Source organism: Tupaia chinensis, unplaced genomic scaffold (genome assembly GCF_000334495.1).
Source record: "Tupaia chinensis unplaced genomic scaffold, TupChi_1.0 Scaffold148049_1, whole genome shotgun sequence".
Lineage (NCBI taxonomy): Eukaryota > Metazoa > Chordata > Mammalia > Scandentia > Tupaiidae > Tupaia > Tupaia belangeri.
The window spans coordinates 215,323-228,324 of NW_006207899.1; positions in this window are offsets into that span (position 1 = coordinate 215,323).

Consider the following 13,002-nt stretch of genomic DNA (forward strand, 5'->3'; position numbering starts at 1 on the left):
AAAGGAAAGAAAGAAAGAAAGAAAGAAAGAAAGAAAGAAAGAAAGAAAGAAAGAAAGAAAGAAAGAAAGAAAGAAAGAAAGAAAGAAAGAAAGGAAGGAAGGAAGGAAGGAAGAAAGAAAGGAAGAAAGAGAGAGAAAGAGCAATCTGGAAATAACTGAATTTGAAACAGGCTATTGGTCAATAATGCTGGAAGCCTGACTCCGTATCGTGTCTCCTCCAATTAGTGGTTATCAGCAGTTTCATAAACACCTATTTCTTGACCAAAATCCTGAGGAAGAATTTTTCTCTTGCTCTTCTATCCTAACTCAGTGTGCTTTGACCACAGTCTTCCCCCATACTATGACTTACATACGTTGGAGGCTATGTTTGGATAATGCAAGGCACTGGTTTTCAAAGCATGGTCTCTGGACAGCATCACCTCTGAAACTTGATAAAAATGCAGAGGTGAAGGCTGTAAATCATGTGAGGATTGATTTCAAGGAGGTGACATGATGATCAGAATAACTGACTTCAATTTAGTTGGAAAGCTGCAACATTAGCCCAGGATGCTCACCATGGTGCTTTAGCAGTTAGCAAGCCAAAGGCAGGCAAGCCTGTATGTTCCTTCCCCCTCACCTAAACTCTGTGGTCCTATCACTACCAATTCTCATAGCTAGAAGAAAGTAAGAGAATGAAGATTCTAAATGCATACTTGTCATGATGTAGTATCTGGTTTTTAAAAAGTGATTATAAACTTAGTGAGTAGTGAATGAGTTTTCAAAGAGACTTGAATAGTATTATTAATGCTAAGAATTTTGACATTTCAATGTTTATCTAGAAATGGATATGAAGTTTTGGAAACTAATTCTCATATTCTCTGTGACAGACTCTAAAATCGTTATACCTCTAATGGTTGAACCACTTTTGCATCTTTAAATTTTCAATATTTCCACCCATCACAAAAGGTGCATAAGAGTAAATAACCACAACAAATCTATATTCAAATCTATATTTGTTGTCAAAGAGCTATTTCTCTCTTTACTATATTCTATTGGACATCTGGTATGGATTTAGAGAAGACATCAGATTATTGTTATAGTTTTCTTTATTTTTTTCGCCTGCTTCTGTATCTGCATTTATTGATGACGGTACTACCACACTTTATTTTTATTCTGCTTTCCCCCTTACACATATCTCTCTTTGTTTTACCTGAGATTTGGGGGGAATTTTTTTTTTATCTTGTAAACTTACATGCTATTTAACCTAGACAGAGTGGAGGTGCAGAGTTTTGTATCCATTTCTCAATAAAGAAAATGCTTTCAGTTTGTCCTTTCAATTGTCTGAGATTATACTGATTCATTTAGTGTCTCTTCCAGACTTGAGTGAAGTGGTTGACTGGACTAACAGCTCAAATCATGACTCTTGACTAGAACAAAACTTAACATGTGATAATTAAACACATGATTTTTATCTTACTGGTCCCCATATTGACAATAATTGTTGTTAAGAAAGTCCAAGTTAGAGATTAAATTACCATTGTGCTCAGCATGCTTTGGCATGAAAAGATAAAAGACTCATATTAAAGAAAACTTCCTCAAACCAAATTCTCAGATCTTAGGTGTCTGCCCTAACATGGATTCTATTCTGCTCCCTTGTGGAATTCCAGCCTTGCCCCTTCACTCCTTTCTAATCACTGCCATAGCTAGTGATGCCAGATGACCTCAAAATATAAAGGGGAGACTAAAAGACATTAGAGTCATCTAATGGACAACTGCTTTTTGAATGAAAAAGTGTTTAAAAAAGAGTGCTGTATAGATTTTAAAAAGGAGAAACTAACCAAAGAAAGCAAATGTTTGTCTTCGGAAAACCTATACAGTTTCTCATAAAAGTACTGTATATTTTCAAAATCTTTTCATTATAGTAAGTACCTTAAATAGAGGTTCCTGTTATTGAGTACATAGACAGGCTGTGGGGGTAGAAAAACTACATGACCTATGTACAGTGTGTGTGTGTGTGTGTGTGTGTGTGTGTGTGTATACACATGTCTGCACGTTCCTGAACAGTTGCTCTATAGTTATCATCTTCTTTTCAAAAGATCAGTATATGCCATGCTCATTGTGTACTCCAAATCTCCTCAGCCTCACCTGTGCCCTTGTACTCTGCTTGTACTTTAACTACTCCAGTCACCAACTCCGCACATATTTTGCCCAGCCTTTTGCTTATGCAACTTCAAATCTTTTCACTCTACTTCTTTCATTCTTCCCTGGGCCTTCCCTGAATGTCATTTAGCATTCAGATCCATGAGCTATCACTGACCAGTAGGTTCTAAAAACAATAGGATGCTAACTTCTTTTATTTTTAAGGGAAAAATTCCGACTGCCATTTCAAAAGCCCCTTCAGAAGGTCTCTTCAGAGTCAAGCAGAGACCAACTCAAAGCATGTGTTTGTGCCAGCTTTCCCTCTGTCTCTGCTTCACTCTCTCTTGTCCTTTTCTCTCCTTCCAGGAATTATATTCTTAAATCAGCGATCGACACATTAGTCTTTTTCTCATGTGAAACCTGAACTAAAACAGCTAATGACTAGAAAAGTATGAACAGTCACTATCTGAGATTCTACAGTCTCCCTCTTGAGTACTATCTTGTCCAGAGTTTTCCATCATTAGGGTCCAACAGCTATGACATAAACTCATGTTGTAGCCTTAGTGTGAACTCTTAGTTGTACCTTCTCTCTAGTATAGTTCTGGAGCTCTTTGTTGATAAAAGTCTGAAATAAGTATTTTCTCCAAGCGACACATTTTTGTGTCAGAGTATTTTACTCTGATTATGGCCTCCAGGCGCCTAGCTTGTCCACGGCTACCCAATGCTTGTGATTCTTTCTGTGCTGTATTTCTCCATTACCAGACTTCAGTCACTTGCCACAGCCCTCTTAAGTCTGTTTCTTCCTGAGCTGGCCAGGATAAGGGAGCTGGATTCTATATGGCTGACCACAGTTAGAATCCTGGCCTTGTGTATGACAGTATCTTTGACTGGACTAATATATAGTATGGTCATTCTGGGAAAATTAATCTTGCATGCTGTAATGATATAGAGTGATTGACTGTATATAACAAAAATAAAAAAGAAAAACATGCTGAGTGCATGTGTGCATGCCCAAAATCTGACAAGATGGAGAAATGTAGAAGGAATTGTGGCATGATCATATGCCATTAGGGGTGGTGCTTTCTCCCTTCCCATTCTCTCTTTCTCTGGTGAGCACATAAGCCCTCTTGTGATTAAAAACAAAAACAAATGAACAAAAGTAAAAGAAAAAAATACGTTTCTTCTCACATGTGGTAGGCAAGTGAGAGAACAGAACTTTTTAAAATGATAGTACACATGTGATTTTATATGGAGAAAAATATTTATTAAGGAGTTATTTATCTAATTTTATTTGTTATTAATGTTTAATTTTAGTTTGTTATAGGGCACATGTGCTCACCAGAAACAGAGAGAGGGAGAGTGAGAGAAAGGGAAGGGATAAATTAAGAAAGCAAGCTCCCAGGTCCAGGACTCAAGCTGTGGACAGCCACGTGTGAGTCCAGTATATTAACCACCATGCCACCTGCTAGTCACATGGAGAAACTTTATTTTAAAATTCTTTTCCAAAATCTTTTTATAAAATTTACAATTTTGGGGTATATGTTACTCTAAGTTTTAGGCATCTTCTGTCTTGGTAAAGAGTTAACTAAAGATCAATCTGGTTATATAGATGATAGAAGAGAGAATAAATAAGAAGTCATTTTGGAGGCCAGCTGGTGGCATGGTGGTTATAGGCTGCTAGATCCAAAAGGTCAACTGTACAGTTCAAGTCCCAGACCCGATGTCTTGGAAAACATGATAGGTACGTGTGTGTGCATGTCCAAAATCCTGAAAAGAGGGAGAAATGGAAAAGAAGGGAATGTGGCATGCCATACCTATGGAGAGTGTTTGCTCACTTGTCCTCTCTCTCTTGGTCTATCTCTGGCAAATACATGCTCCCTCTGGCAAATTAAAAATAAATAAGTAAGTAAATAAGGCATCCTTTTAATGATGAGGTTGGACCTAAAACACACATCTTTATTTGTAGCAAGTTCTATATTCGATCCTTACTTCGTCTTACTAAATATATTTTAAATTACACTTTGATAAATTAATGTAGCTATAATTACAGAATTCACTACTTAGAAAATAATCATCTTATCTGTTTCAAAGCTTGTCATTATAGTTTTGATGAAACCTCAAGCCCGTGGGCATGACTGTAATACCGAGATCAGAAGTAAAATTCTCAAAAGAAAAATAAATTATTTTTGTAAGAGATAAAAAGTTATAAGCTAACCCTTTCTTATGTCAATTTCTTAAATGTGAAATATATCCAATGAACCCATTAAATACATTTTGACAGACTAACAGCAGGAGGCTTGTTGACCTTTCACCTCATATTGATTTCCCCTTCAGTCGTTTTCCTTGGTGATTTCCACTCTTCCTGCATATATTTTGCCTCCCAGCCCACTCTCCACATGCCATCTCTGTAATCACTTGCAATGGAAACACACATGAAGCCCTGAGCTGCACCAGCAGGAAGAACCTTGAAAATAAAGCTGCTATGTTACTCACATCTATCAATAAGTTTCTAGATCAGAAAATATTTCTATAGAATATAGATATCTCTTGCCATCTAAATAATGCAACCGAGCAGATAAATACTTGGTTGAGTCAAAGTGTTCATTAATTATTATTTATTCATATGCTCATCAATTTCAACAACATTGATTAATGGGCCACTCATGACACCAAAATGGAGACCCAAGAAATAGAAAGGAAACACAGCAGCCTGTTCTCAATATAGTTGTTGGAAAATCCTACATATCAGACAGATCAGTAAGAAAAATCTCTTGGCGAGAAATGACAATCAGGATGACATTGGTAGATGCCAGGAATTGAAATTAAGTGAGGAATCTATATGAATTCACCCTAGAACAGTCAGAAAACAAACCAGAAGAGTTGTTCTGATAGTAGTTTTTGAAAAGCATTATTATCTGTCATGTCTGCTTTCAGGAATACCAGCCTTAAATATTATTGAGCAAAGAGTCAGACTCAATAATGCTGCAACCAACACAATAGTGAAAAGCAATGTGAAAAGCATATGAGTTGTAGAAGTACTTTGGAGCACCTTGGTAATGCAACAGTAGCCCACTGCTCAAGCAAGGCTGGATCCATGTGGAAGATTGTGGGTTTGGGTCACTAGCTAATCTGTAACTGCTGAATGCATGCCCATGATTCTGACCTGCTGGGAAGGCTGGGTAGGGAGAGGGGCATGAGACCTTTTAAGAATGCTTATATTTTTCTGTTTCTCACTCCCATAAAAGAAATAAAATTTTTAAAAAGTACTTTAAAGTACCTTGTGAAACTTGTATCTGTTATCTGCAAGTTAGAGTAAATCTTCAAAATAAGCATTATTCAAAATTAAATATTTTAGGGAACCAGCAGTTAGCGTAATGGCTATGTCGCTGGACTCCCATGTAGTCAACCGCGGTTTGCGTCCTGGACCCGGTGGCTTAGAACTCACGCCGGGCGCGTGTGCTTGCATGCCCAGGATCCCGAGAGGAGAATGGAGGAGAAGGGATTGTGGTGTGACCATCCCCCCTGGGGGGGGATTTCTTGCTTTCTGTCTCTATGTCTCTCTCTGTCTGTCTGGCGAGCGCACGCGCCCTATAGCGAAAATCTCTCCAAAAAAAAAAAAAACTTAAATATTTTAGGCCTTGTGAAAATAGTGATGAAATGTTTCCCCCCTGTTAGTTTTTATGGGTTTTCTTGTGTTTATAGCTATGGGAATTTGAATGTCTTCAACATGTAGCAGTCTTCCTCTGGTTTCCTTTATGCGCTAATTTTAAAACAGGTCTCACTGCTCTCCCCTCCCAAAAGTAAAATTGTTCCAGGTAGCATTAATGAGCATTACAGATCTAATTGAAGATTTCCTGTGGAAAAGGAAGCACACGTTTACATCAGGAAGAAACTGACACAAATCCTGAGGCACTTACATTCCTGCCCAGTTCTCTGGCTGCCAATCACTAGGGTCTTTTTTTCTCCCTTCCTTTCCCGTGGGTAATGTCCATGTCTTTCTATCTGTTTTCTGGTTCATGGGTTTTCTCTGTTTCTAGCTATTATCTCTGTTTTCTTTTTATGCAGACTCCTTAGCTAATTTCAGCTCCAGGATGTCATGCCAGCTTAAGACTCTCCAGTTACCAAGATATAGCCATTATAACAAATGTCGGGTGATATCTCTTGTGGTTTTAATTTGCATTTCTCTCATATTTATTGTTGTTGAACATTTTCAAATATTTATTGACCATTCATATGCCTTTTTCTTAGTCTATGCTGCTATAACAAAATACCAAAGATAGAATGATATTTTTAAATAGAAATTTATTTCTCCATAGTTTTAGAGGCTGGGAATTTCAAGAAAAAGGGGCCAGCAGGATGTATGATTGGTAAGGGTCTGGTCTCTGCCTCCAGGATTAGCTTTATTGCTGTATCCTCTAGAAGTATCTAATGTATTCTCACATAGAAAAAAAGAAAGAAAGAAAGAAAGCAAGCAAGAAAGAAAGAAAGAAAGAAAGAGAAAGAAAGAAGAAAGAAAAAGAAAAGAAAAAGAACAGGAGAGTGCCCTTTTCAATGTAAGCTTCTATCATAAGATTGCTAATCCCACCTATGATGGTAATGATCTCATAATTTAATTTCTTCCCAAAAGTCACATTTCTTAATGCTGATGTATCAGAGATTAAGTTACTATGAATTTTGGAGAGAAAAAAAAGAAATTAAAACCATAGTAGTATTTTTTTTCTTTTTTAAGATGGGATGGTCTCTGTATGTAACAATCTTCCGCCTCAACTCCCAACTATCTGGATTACAAAAGTGCAAGCACCATTATGCCCAGTTTTGCATTCTTTAGAAAAATGCCTATTCAGGCTATTTTTGCATTTTTATATCAGGTTACATGTTTGCTATTGAGTTGTTTAAGTTTCTTATGTATTTTCAGTATTAGCATCTTATCAGGTATATGTATAGCAAATATTTTTTCACATTCCATAAGCTGTCTCCTCATTCTGTTATTTGTTTCCTTGGCTGTGCCGATGCTTTTTAGTTTGATGCAATCCCATTTGTCTATTTTGCTTTTGTTGCCTGTACTTTTGGGGTCAAAACCAAAATTCATTGTACATACCATGTTATGAAGTTTTCTTTCTAAGTTTTCATCTAGTAGCTTCACAGTGTCATGATTTACACTGGAGTTTAGTCTATTTTGAGTTGATTTTTGTATGTTGAATGAGACAGTATCCAATTTCATTCTTTGTATGACTATCCAGTTTTTTGGTTTTCCCAACATTATTTATTGAAGAAACATTCTTTGCTACATTGTTTTCTTGGCACCTTTACAGAATATTGAACTATAAATATGTGAATTTATTTTGTGGGTCTTAAATCTGTTTTTATGCTAGTACCATGCTGTTTTTATTATTATAGCTTTGCATCGATTTTAAAATTAGGTACTGTAATGCCTCTGCTATGTTTGTTTCACTCAGAATTGCTTTGGCTCTTTTTGATCTTCTGTGATTTCTTGCAAATTTTAGAAGTGTTTTTTTTCTACTTCAATGAAAAATGACATTGAAATTTTGAAAAATATCACACTGAACACTTTTGTTAGCGTGAACATTTTAATAATATTGTTCAATTTATTTCATTAATTTTAATAGCTTTCAGTGCACAGATTTTCCCTAGTTAAATTTATTTCTAAGCATTTATTATGCAATATTGTAAATGCAATTGTGTTGTTCTTTTTTTTTTTGAAAAGTTTGTTGTTAGTATCTAGAAATACAGGCTGAATATAATTTACATAAAATTTGTGGACAATAAATGTTTGATTTGGGCTTTTCTCAGATTTTTTAATATTTGAACATACATAATAAAACATATTACACAAAATTCATTTGTGTTTAATAAATACTTTATATACACAATCTGAAGGTCATTTTATTCAATATTTTTGTATTGCAGTGTGTTTACTATGGCATATTGCATAAGGTAAAATGTGAAATTTTTCACTTTTGGTATCATGTCAATACTCAAAAAGTTTCAAGTTTCAAGTCATTTGAGGAGACTGGGTCTTTTCAGCCTGAGCTGCCTGCTCTCCTTGCTTTGCACTTTGCAATAAAGCTGTACTTTCCTTAATCACAAAAAAAATTTTTTTTGAATTTTCAGATTAGGGATACTCATCCTACATTGCTAATATTTGTATGTTAATTTTGTATCATGTAACTCTACTGAATGTGTTTAATCTAACAAAATTTTGTGGAGGCATTAGTATTTCTTGTATACATAAAATTGTTTCATTTGCAAACAGAGACTATTTTATTTCTTCCTTTCCAATTAAAATGTTTTGGGTTTTTAAAAATATTTATTTATTTATTTCCATTTGTTATTATTATTATTATTTCATTTGAACAGAGAGAGATAAAGAGAGAGAGAAAGGGAAAATGAGAAAACAAGTCACCTGATCCGGCACTAGAACCATGGTTGGCCATGTGGGAGTGTCCAGCACCTTAACCACCATGCCATCTGCTGGCCCTATTGTTTATTTCTTTTACCTGCCTACTTACTCTGGTTAGGACTTCCAGCACTATATCAAATAGAACTGCTGAAAGTGGGCATCCTTGTCTTATTCCTGATCTTAGCAAAAATTCTTTCAGCTTTTCATTGTTGAGTGTGATGTTAGCTGTAGGCTTGTCATATATGGTCTTTATTACATTTACATACACTCCTGGTATAACTAATTGGTTGTTGAGTTTTTATTATGAGAAAAATGTTAAACATTTTTTTAAATGCTGTTTTAAAAAATCTATTGGGATGGGGACCAGCAGTTGGTGTAATGACTGTGTCACTGGAGTCCCATGTAGTTGATCATCATTCAATCCCAGACCCGGTGGCTTAAAACTCATGTCTGGCACGTATGCATGCATTCCCAAGACCCCAAGAGGAGAATGGAGGAGAAGGGTTTGCAGCTTAGCCATGGCCATCTCCCCTGCGGGGGGGGGGGAGGGGAGGGTGAGGGGGGGTTCTCACTTTCTGGCTCTCTCTATCTTTATGGTGAGTGCATGTGCCCTATAGTAAAAACCTCTCAAAAAAAACTATTGGGATGATTATATGACATTTATCCATCAATCTCTCAATATGTTTTGCCCCATTTAGAAATTGCATTTGTTGAACCATTCTTGCATCTTAGGGTAAACCATATTTCATGATGATGTATTATCCTTTTAAAGTGCTATTAAATTTGGTTGATAGTATACATTTCATTTATGGTATATTGGCTTATATGCTAGAAATTATAGTATTATATTTAAGATTTATACATCTTTTAATCAGGGATATGGCTCTGTAATTTTCTTTTCCTGCAGTGGTTGCGTGGCTTTTGTATCAGAGTAATGCTGGCTTTATATAATGATTTTAGAAGGGTTTCCTCTTCTTTAATTTTACTGTAGTCTTAATCCAACTCATATTTCTCCTCTATTTTATTGCCATAATCTCTTTTTTTTTTTTGAGAGAGAGATTTTTTTTGCTATAGGGCACGTGCACTCACCAGACAGAGAGAGACAGAGAGACAGAAAGCGAGAAATCACCCCCCAGAGGGGATGGTCACGCCGCAATCCCTTCTCCTCCATTCTCCTCTCGGGATCTTGGGCACGCATGCACACGCACCCGGCATAAGTTTTAAGCCACCGGGTCTGGGATGCGAACCATGATCGACTACGTGGGAGTCCAGTGACATAGCCATTATGCTAACTGCTGGTTCTCATTGCCATAACCTCTTAACTGACATCTCATCTTCATTTTTCAACTCCCTTCCATCTATTCTCTTTATTTTTGTCAAAGTGATCTTTCTCAAATGGAAGTTTAGTCATCATTCCTCTACTTGGAACCATTTAAAGTCTCTCTCCTCAGCCATGTAATAAACCGCAAATTCCTGATCTATGTTTTGTCACTACTTGGAGCACTGCTTTCCATTGTTCAGGATGAACTCTTACTTTGGCTCTTTCCATGACTTTGACCCCTTTCTTTGAAGACTCTCCTGGATCATGCCTAGTGAAAGGGGATGCTTCAACTAAGATATATGAAAAGAGAAGGAAAAGCTAGCCTTATTTAGTAAGGGAGGATAGTTAATAAAGTGACCTAAGAGAGCTGGCATTATTCTATGGTTAAAGAGAAAAATGACATCAGTAAGTAGTAGGCAGGTAAAAAGAGATGTCTAAGTGGGTGATTTTATTTTAGAATACTTATTTGGAAAAGGTACATCAATCATAAAAATTTTAAGCTAATCATTATGTAGTGTCTAAATTATATCTGAATAAAATGATGTGCTAGGCTGATATGCAGACACGTATATGTCATACCAAATGTTTGACAATACAGACTGCCTGGTAACTGAGGAAAACTTATCAGAGTAAGCTATAGGAGAAACTTAAGAATTTGTAAGGGTCGGTTAAGTTATTTGATTCAGTTAATTAAAATACATTTCTGAGACGAACTAAACTCTATGCAATGAATAAAAAATGCATCCTACCACTTAACAGTTAATATGTCCTAACTCAACTGATTAAAGCTTATTTCAAGATTTCTCATGCTCTTAAGCAAATTATTACTCCATCTTTAGAGTTTTAAATATACATTTTGAGATAACATATATGTTTGTAGATGTTTGCAGACTTAATACAGACTTAAATATATCACACAGTTACATATTTGCACATGAATAGATATTATATTTTCATTATGTTTTATCATTATTCTATATTTGAAGAAAATGCTGTCCTTACTAGCATTGTGGGTCTTCATCCATTAATGGTTGAAAAAGTTCACTTAGTGAGTTTTGGATGTTTAAAAATAAATAAAAATAGAAAGATAAGAAAATGCCACAGTAACACAGGAGAGTAGTCCTTTTTCAAACTTGAATGGTGGTCAACATGTTGGAAGAGCACCATGTTAAGGAGGCTTAGGAAGAGAATAGATTTGGAGCACCTCACTCTGAGGCTGCTTCATTTTGATCCAGTATTGAAAGTGCCAGAAAACACTAGGCTTTTGTCAAGTTCACAGGTGAAGATATCCTTATTGATATTGAAGCAATTTTCCACTTCCATCTGTGGGTATGGGAATAAGGAAAACTGTAATTCTCTTGGCAAACGGAAATACCTTTTAACATTAAGCAGTGATCCATTTGCTTCATTTTCTCTTCCAGTTACAAGAAAGTGAGATTTAAATTCATCAGTCTATTGAATTTTTCGCAACTATGTGGCTTTCTTATCACTCCCCTGATTTCTCTCCCCTCTTTCCTTTTCCCCACACTACCTTATTTCATTCCTGTTTGTGTCTTCATGTAGTTTTTAACTCTGTGATTTTATTATAAATGCTGCAAAACCTCTGTGGAAGACAGTGTTCTAAATTACACAGGAGATGGAGGCATTCTTTAATTCATTCTTTAATTTATCAGGTATCTAACAAACCATGAAAATAATCATGTACAAAATTAGGATATATTATTTTTATAGATGATTTTCAGGTAAGTATACATGACTATTATTACTTGGTAGTCATGAGAAGAATATTTACTGATTCTACATAAAATTCACTTCATGTAGTTACATCACAGTTGTCAAAAATTGGACAATTTCAGCTTTCTGTTTAGCTGAAAGAACAGCCAAAGGGACAATTTAAATTTTATTCTTTTGCTATAGTTTAGTGCCTCACTAGTTTCACCATTTGAGTTGGCAGTTAAATAAAAGCTTGGATCAATTACTTTCATTTGCTTTTTATTTTAAAAAAAACCTTTATAATGCATATCCTATGAAAATTGTCTGATGTAATAGCTATGAGAATTGCAAGTTCTTTGTGATACTTAAGCATCTTAGATCTTACATATATGTTAAGGAGCCTGGGGATACTCTTTATAGTTCTAACAGTAATTTTGAATGCTGGCTTATTATACAAAATCATAAATCATGGGTCATGTTTACCAAACTTTGATATTATTTTCCTCACTACTAAACCTTCATGAAAATGATTACCTGGCTTGCATAGAGCACTAGGCCTGAAAGAGTCATGTCTCTATTGAGATAATGGACATGGATATTTCCAGATTTATACCATTCTAATGAGAAGGCAGTAGAATCTGAGCCAGCTCTAATAGGTTTATTAAGCCATTGCTACAGCTGATATCTTGATTCAGCTTTAAATTAAGGTGCTAATTATACATAATAGTATCCTTTCCCTATATATTTAATCATCTAAATGACAGGAAGCTGATCTGAGACCACCATTGCTTGACCTGTCTGAGACAGAGGCTTGAGAACCCTAATCTATGTGGAAATCATTAGATTCCAAAGAACTCTGTAGTAATGGCATTGCTTTTAAACAATAATCAAAGAAATGTCAAAATGAGACAATATAAACAGTAACTGTGCTGCAACTATTCATCCAGGGTTGAATTAGAAGCTAGCACTTCCAAGAGTTTTTAATTAAGCTCTTACAGAAAGGAAAGTCATGCTTTGGCTGCTCCACAGTATCTGGACACTAATTTTCAGCCCTCTGCAGTGGAAATAGGAAGGGAGTTGAAGAATTCTAAGCAATTTCAAGCAGGCATGCATTTAATATATATATAATTTTGCAGCCACGATTGGTCTGATGACTGGGTATTTGACCTCCCTCTTCACAGTGTCAAGGAGGACGGTAGGGATAAATATCAGATTCTACCAAGGTCACGGAGCAGAGCGTCTCTTCACGCAAGTCTGCCAGATTTAACAAATGAAAATACAGAATGGCAGTTAGATTCCAATGTCAGAAATCCAATGAATAATATTTTAGTATATGTGGGTACCTAATATTGCACATTATTGCAATTGTTTGCTGTTTATCTGAAATTATAACTGAACTAGGTGTCCTGTATGATATCTGATAATCTTA